Raw genomic sequence first — 7,835 nt, 5'->3', positions numbered from 1 at the left:
ATTCTAATGCCGTCTAAAGTAACATTTCGACTTTGTATAAGTAAGTTATCAATAAATTTCAACACTTTATATCTCATCCTGTCAGATAAAATGTTAATATCTTATATATTGTATTGATATAACGTTGATATCTTAAACATAAATAATTATCATCAGTTTTAATTCTAGAACGATTTCTGTTTTTAGTTTCAATCTCGTGACTTCAAAATAAAATGGAACCTCGCTTAACGAGCATAATTCGTTCCAGATTCGTACTCGTAATGCGAAACACTCGTTAAGCGAAACAATTTTCCCATAGAAATTAATGTAAAATACAATAATGACGCTTAAAAAATACTCAAATATTTTATGTATAACGTTTATTTAAAGAAACTTGTACAATGTTCATTGTTAAGGAGCGTGAATCATCATCATTTTTTCTTCTAGCGCGGAATGAACCAACTGGAAAGAGAATTCGATTTGCAGAAAACAAAAAAAAAATCACAAATAATATGTTTGATAAACACTCCAACCGACATGCCAAATTATTGGACTATGTAAAGGCTATAATTCAATAATAGAAATTAATTAATTTCATTAGAGGTAGGCAGTTATGCTTCCATCTCGTATTAAATTTAATAACTATAAATAGTTAATTTTTAATTCAGGCATTTCTAAAATTTAATTTGGAANATTATTGGACTATGTAAAGGCTATAATTCAATAATAGAAATTAATTAATTTCATTAGAGGTAGGCAGTTATGCTTCCATCTCGTATTAAATTTAATAACTATAAATAGTTAATTTTTAATTCAGGCATTTCTAAAATTTAATTTGGAATTGGTCATTAAATTTAATACGAGATGGCAGCATAACTGCCTACCTATAGTCAAATAAATTAATTTCTAATAATTATAGCCTTTACATAGCCCAAGAATTTGACATAACGTTTGGCGTGTTTATTATATAATGGGCTATGGTTGTTGATGTTTAAAAGTAATATGTGTGAACACAAGTTTGGAAAAATATGTGATCATAAGCGACACTAAGATGCTAGCGGAACGAGTGCTAAACACAGACTGATGGAGCATGCGCACAATTTGGGACTTCCCTCTTCTCGTCACTCGTTATGCGAAACATCGCTCGGTAAGTGAAACAATTTTTACAATTTGGTTTATTCGTTATGAGAAACACTCGTTATGTGAGGTGTTCGTTAAGTGAGGTTCCACTGTAAATGAATCATCTTGTGATTGTTCGCTTTTATAGTAGTTACAGTATGCGACTTTAAAAATGGAAACTTACACTAAGGTTTGCGTTATATTCATTTTATACATAGTAAAGACAAAAAGAAATGGAACTTTTGTAAAATTTTGATGCAATTACAGCCTTTACTGCCTAACAATGGCTTCAATTGCTCGAGCGCCCGCGATGGAAACATGTTCGAACGTGTTCAAAATGTGGTAGATGCATGTATTCGGTTGTATTAAAACTCGAAGCATCAAAGTATTGGAGTAAAGATGTGCGCCATCGAAATTACGAAAAGATGCATCTTGAGTAGCGAATCATCATTAAATTATACGACAAAAACTATAACCGAAATATTTTACAGAAATCTACTATTGTGGGTGCCGAGGAGGGAGAAATTGAAAACACGACGTATTTTAACGAAAATATGTGATATATATCGTCATCGTCTTCCTAGTCGTTTGGACTGCCGAGCGGTAACAATCAACGACATGTGCAAGCAGTTGAGTAAGAGATAGATGCCTCGTTTACAACAACACAACCCGTTTATTAAACACGAAAGAAGCTTACAAGATTTCCGCGATCTTGGAAGTTCTACGTCGGCTGCGGCCTTTGGGTCTTCCTCTCCTTTCCAAGATAGTCCCATTTTGAAGGAGTGTCCCTTGTTCGCGAATGAACACTTCCATTGACGTCTCCAGGACGATGCGGTCGACTTCCGTTGATGGAAAGATGTCGATCCAAGGTCGGGAGATGGAGACGAAGACGGGCGCGAGACACACACACTACAATAGATCTGTCACTTGGAACTTTCGGGAGAAGCCGTCGCGTCCTTGAATGTCCGGGGTTTTATCTGTTTTCCTCCGATTCCACTTTCCGATTGGTCTCTCCTGATGACAAGTCGAAACCTTTCGGAGGCGCGGGAGAGGTCAAGATCAAAGTTTAATTCGATTCCCATCCGGAGATAGTCGATCTTCGATTTTCCATTGTTCTATTGTTTAAAATTTCTGAAAAGTTCGCGTCGTTTTCATTCAGAAAAACTATTTCTAACTTCTTTTTTTCTTAAAAAAAGATAATTTTGTCCTAGAAAAAATTATTTTAACGCGAATTTTTAGTGAGGTTCGGACCTGTCCAGAGCCTCACACTATATAAAGCTGAAAAAATGGACAGTCCCATTCTGTGACGGTATGCCAAAAGCAGCCACTAGGGGCGCCCCTAGCTATTATTTAAATTAATTTAAATTAGCAATATAAATTACTATATAACTGGATTGCTGTATATTAGATCTCTATGTAATACGTCTCTGTAATCCAACAAATGGTAGACAGACTCACAGCAAATTTTCAGTTAGGAACTACAATTTTATTCTCAAAATTGACAAATGNTCTATAGATTACTATATAACTGGATTGCTGTATATTAGATCTCTATGTAATACGTCTCTGTAATCCAACAAATGGTAGACAGACTCACAGCAAATTTTCAGTTAGGAACTACAATTTTATTCTCAAAATTGACAAATGCATTTCAGGTTGGCGCAATGCATCCCGAACCCCTCCTCAGTGCTAATTTTTAAGAACAATAAAACCAAAAATATTCAGTTTATGACAAAAAATATACAATAGAAAAAATTTTTTACACACTTACTCTTAAAGATAAAAGAATTGTGTATGGAACACCACCACAACTATAACACCAACACACGTTATACATCAATACATCGTAGAGGTATCGTACAAGCTTAAAGAGCCATTGAAGTGTTTAATTAATTAATACAACTGAATAACCCTATCACTAAAAACAAAACTTTTTTATGACTATTTTTGCAGAATTAACAATGGTATGTAAAAACAACATACATTACTTACAGTTAAAATATATAGTGATATGAACAGTTTAGAAACAATAACTTACAAAAAATCAAATAAAACACTTCAACACCTTTCTTTTAATCAATCGCAATAATTTCATTTTATGTAACGTCCTCTATCAGTTTGTACCAACGAGAATCAATTAGCATACCATCTGAACTATTTATTAAATTATTTTTTTGGTTCTTCTTTATTTCTAAATGTTCTTTAAATTTTCGTTTATACATGTCTTTTTCATAATGTAAAATTTTAATATTACTGCGATTGATTTTGCAATTACTATTTTCTGTATGCTCATACCATGGGGAATTATTATATTTTAGATGAATAGCTGCTTCATGTTCTTTTATCCTAACCTCCAATACACGACCAGTTTCTCCTACATACATGTATGGGTTCTGACAATTACATTCCAATTTATATACCACACCTGTCTTTTTTAGAGGATCTATATTACTATGATTACTTCTGTTAACATATTTAGAAATATCATTTGAAATCTTATTGGTCAAAGATGGGGCTAAACATAACTTTCTTTAGAATTTTACTGCAATTTTCAAAGATGTTTTTTATGTATGGGAATATTTTATACGTTTTTTCATATTTATATTTTGTATTATATCTATTTTTTAAGAAATATGTTTTCCACTTATTAAGTTTAAATTTTGGGTAATCATTCAGAATAAATTTTGTTTCTAATTCTTTTAATTTAATTTTAATATTATGGTCTTCTGTTATACGTGTATATATATTTTTTAATTCCATAAGGTATGAATTCTTTTTTACATAATCTGGTATATAAGAATTATAATTAGTAGTTTTTTTAACATCACATAATATTTTATGTTATAAAATCAAATTTTTCAATGTTGTTTATTATAGTGATATCAAGGTAATTTATTTGTTTGTTTTCTTCAACTTCAATATCAAACTGAATTTTATTATTTATACTATTTATAAAAGAATGAATAATGTTTTTATTTGTTAAACTATTATTATATATTATTAAATAATCATCTACATATCTCATTATTAATTTAACACCCTGAATATTATTTATTTGCTTGTCAATATTAATCATTGCCAATTCTGCTAATTTTGGCCCCATCTTTGACCCTATACTGATACTATCAGTCTGTCTGTAGAATTTATCATTAACTTCAAAATAATTATTCCCATATGCAAAATACACCAGATCAATCAAAGTTTTTTTTACATTAAATTTTATTAAACTACCTTTTATTAACTCCCAGTTTATATTGGGATAGATATTTTTTATATCAAGACTCATTAATTTATCAGTATTTTCTTCTTTTAACTTTTGTATTCTATTAATAACAATATCAGCATTATCAACACAATAAATGGAATTTTCAATATGTTTTAACTGTTGCTTAATATATTGCTCTAAATTATAAAGAACAGAAAATTTAAAATCAACAATAGGTCTAAACTTTTCCTCTTCATTATGTGTTTTTAATCTTATACAGTAGAGCTCGATTATCCGACTCAATTGGGGACTGGGGTTGGTCGGATAATTGAAAAGTCGGATAACCGAAAAGTATGAAAAAATCCATTATTAGTGTAGTATATTATTATATCCCATGTAATTAGTATATTAGTATATCGCTATTAACCTACTTCGCGTTGAATTTTCATCGATGTTAAGCCTAACAAAAATTTTTTAAAATAATAATCGTCGCTATTGTATCGTTAAAAATTAGAAAATTAAGCCTCGTTTAAATACTGGCCCCCTTTCATGGTCGAATGAGTGTTGCCAGCTAAAACACGTAAAAATAATATTAAAGTAGCCAAGACATAGATAAATATTGTAGCGCCACATCACTAGCGAACATTTGAAATTTGCCGACTAGAACGGTCGGTTGACCGAGGCGACGGTTAATCGGGGGTCGGATAATCGAGGCTCTACTGTATTTATTTTTGGAGTTCTGTTATTTTTAGAATCAAGAATATAATTTTTGTCTGTATCACTTATATTCTTGTTTTGAGTACCTTTTTAAACTAATTTTATTAATTCCTTTTTTATTTCATCATAGGGTTACTGTTTAATTGGACATAATTATCATTGTTAACTTGTTCACTAGTTTTTTTAATTAAATTGTTCTTATCTATTATAACCAATTGCTTTGTTTTATCAGCTTTTATAATTGTAAAATTATTCTTTTTAAGAAAATTCACAACTAATGACATATTAATTTTTACATTTATTAATTTTATATTTATCTTTTTGAGTAGCACATTTTAAATTTTGAATTACTAATGTAATTATATTATTTTTATCTTCTTTTTTAATTGTAAGATCTTTTATATTTTTGTCTATATTAGCAATCATATCTAACGTAACCTCAATCTTAGGTAAGTTATACTCTAAACCTAACGCTAGGAAATGTTTAACTAGGCTCGGTATTAAAATTTTAGAATTATTAACAATAACATTATTAATCTAATTACGTTTTTCTTTAGGTGTAGGGTAGGAAAATAAATTATGTAATTTCATTTCTTTTTTATATTTATATTTATTGGCAGTCTTTATATGGATTTTCTCTATAGTTAAGTCTATACAATAATTTCCTTATTTGATATTTAAGATTATTACATTTCTTGTACTTAAATCTAATTACCGATTTTATTATTTTACGTTCTATTTTCCATACCGCATGTCTAGGTATAACACTTCTTATAGATCTTCTTAACTTCATAGTGTTTGACGTACTTTCTTCTCGTAAAAAACATCTGAGGTAGTTCATGTCATGTCCTAACATTTCAGATATTTTTGTAAGTTCAGCTAACTTTATATCCATTTCTATTTTTCTGATTCTTCACTAATGTGAGGGCCCGGATTTAAGAAGATTGAGTTTCGAATATTTATATTCATTTTTATCTACCCTTTTGTTTCAAAACCAAACCAATTTTATAAAAAGTTAGGGTTAACTCAAAAAGAGAAAAACAACCGACAAATTTTCTCATAAAAATCGATCATAAAACTCCGTTCCCACGAAAATACTTCCTTGTAGAAGATGAGTTAACTGTTGTGTCATATTTTTGTCACTTCGCCCACCATTGGTCAAAGAAGATCATCACCTGTGAAGTACATGGGGAAATCTCGAAAAGAGAGCCCCCATATAAAAGGCAAGTACGATGACGACACAGTGGGGGAAAGTTATTTTTCTGTACTGTGTGTGTGTGGATATTCCTGTCTCTCGTCGCCACCGTCTTCAATAGACTTTGATTACGACTTTGAACTTTGACTTCGAACTTTGGACTATATTACGAACCCGGGAGAAGGAGAAATTAGATCAACTCGACATCTATGTTATAACTACAGGTATTTATTCTACTCGCGAGGATGTGTAAGCCTTCTCTCGAATATTCCAAACTCGCGGTTAGGGTCGCGATTAATTTGTACTTTGTCCACTATTTTTTTGAACTATACGGATTGAAAAATCCAGAGAGGGATCGATACCCTCGAATCTTTAAATAATTAACTATGTAAAAATGTACAATAATAAACGGGTATATTGTTAACAACCTTGGATTGGTGTGCGTTTCTTCCGGCATTATCACCTTCATACTGAACCCGAAGTCCTGAACGAGATCGCTCGTGATAATCTCTCCTCATTTAACCGCGTATCTATCCGCTAAAAATTTGATAGATTGGTGTCAGATCCTGACCGGAGGAAGAATCTAACGATCCTTTTCACTAAACCCTTTTTGCCATCCTTTAGACAAGCGGGACCGGACCTCAAGGTCTCGAGTCGATTAAGAGGTAGGAGAGTCATGAACTCGTAAACATCCTACCCCGATTAGTCTCACACTAAGCACTAAGGGTTGGGATGCATTGCGCCAACCTGAAATGCATTTGTCAATTTTGAGAATAAAATTGTAGTTCCTAACTGAAAATTTGCTGAGAGTCCGTCTACCATTTCTTGGATTACAGAGACGTATTACATAGAAATATAAATTATTTTATATTTTATCGTATAATACAGGTAACCCCCGTATAACACGGCACTTCTATAGCACGGATTCACTCTAACACGGTTCGAGAATTGGTACAATCCCCCGTATAAAACATAGCAAAGTATATCATTAAACACAAAATGGACTACACCCACAAGTACTACAAACTACACCCTGCCTGCAACCAGCATCCTATATACAATATCCACATCGCTACCCAAGAAAATCAACCACCGTTCAAAATCTTTACGGATGGGTCAAAGACACCAGAGGGCGTAGGGTGTTCTGTGGTTATCATTGGACCAAATGAACGAAACATTTGGCAGATGAGTGGAAAACTAGAAGGACATTGTACAGTCAACCAAGCCGAGAGCCTTGCAATACTCAAGGCTCTCCAGTACGTAAACACTCATTTTAACGATAAAAATAAAACTTATGTGGAAATTCTTAGTGACAGCAAGACAGCCTTACTGCAAGTCCACAAATTGAACACAAAACTGAACATCATTGCACGAACAGTAACACTTCTCCAGTGCCTATCTGTGAAAGGTCTTACAGTTTCTTTTACGTGGGTTAGGGGCCACTCTGGCATTCGGGGAAATGAGAGGGCCGACCTTCTTGCAAAGAAGGCGGCACGATCATCAACGGAACCAGTGTTTGGAGAGCTTCCCAGCTGTTGGCTTCATGAGAAACTTAAAAAACTTACTATTTCGGACTGGCAAGCCAGATGGAACAGCGAATCTACAGGAAGAACTACCCAT

This window comes from Centruroides sculpturatus, unplaced genomic scaffold (assembly GCF_000671375.1).
Source record: "Centruroides sculpturatus isolate CEXI.00-Female unplaced genomic scaffold, Cexi_2.0 scaffold1239, whole genome shotgun sequence".
Lineage (NCBI taxonomy): Eukaryota > Metazoa > Arthropoda > Arachnida > Scorpiones > Buthidae > Centruroides > Centruroides sculpturatus.
Note: the sequence above shows the minus strand (reverse complement) of the source record.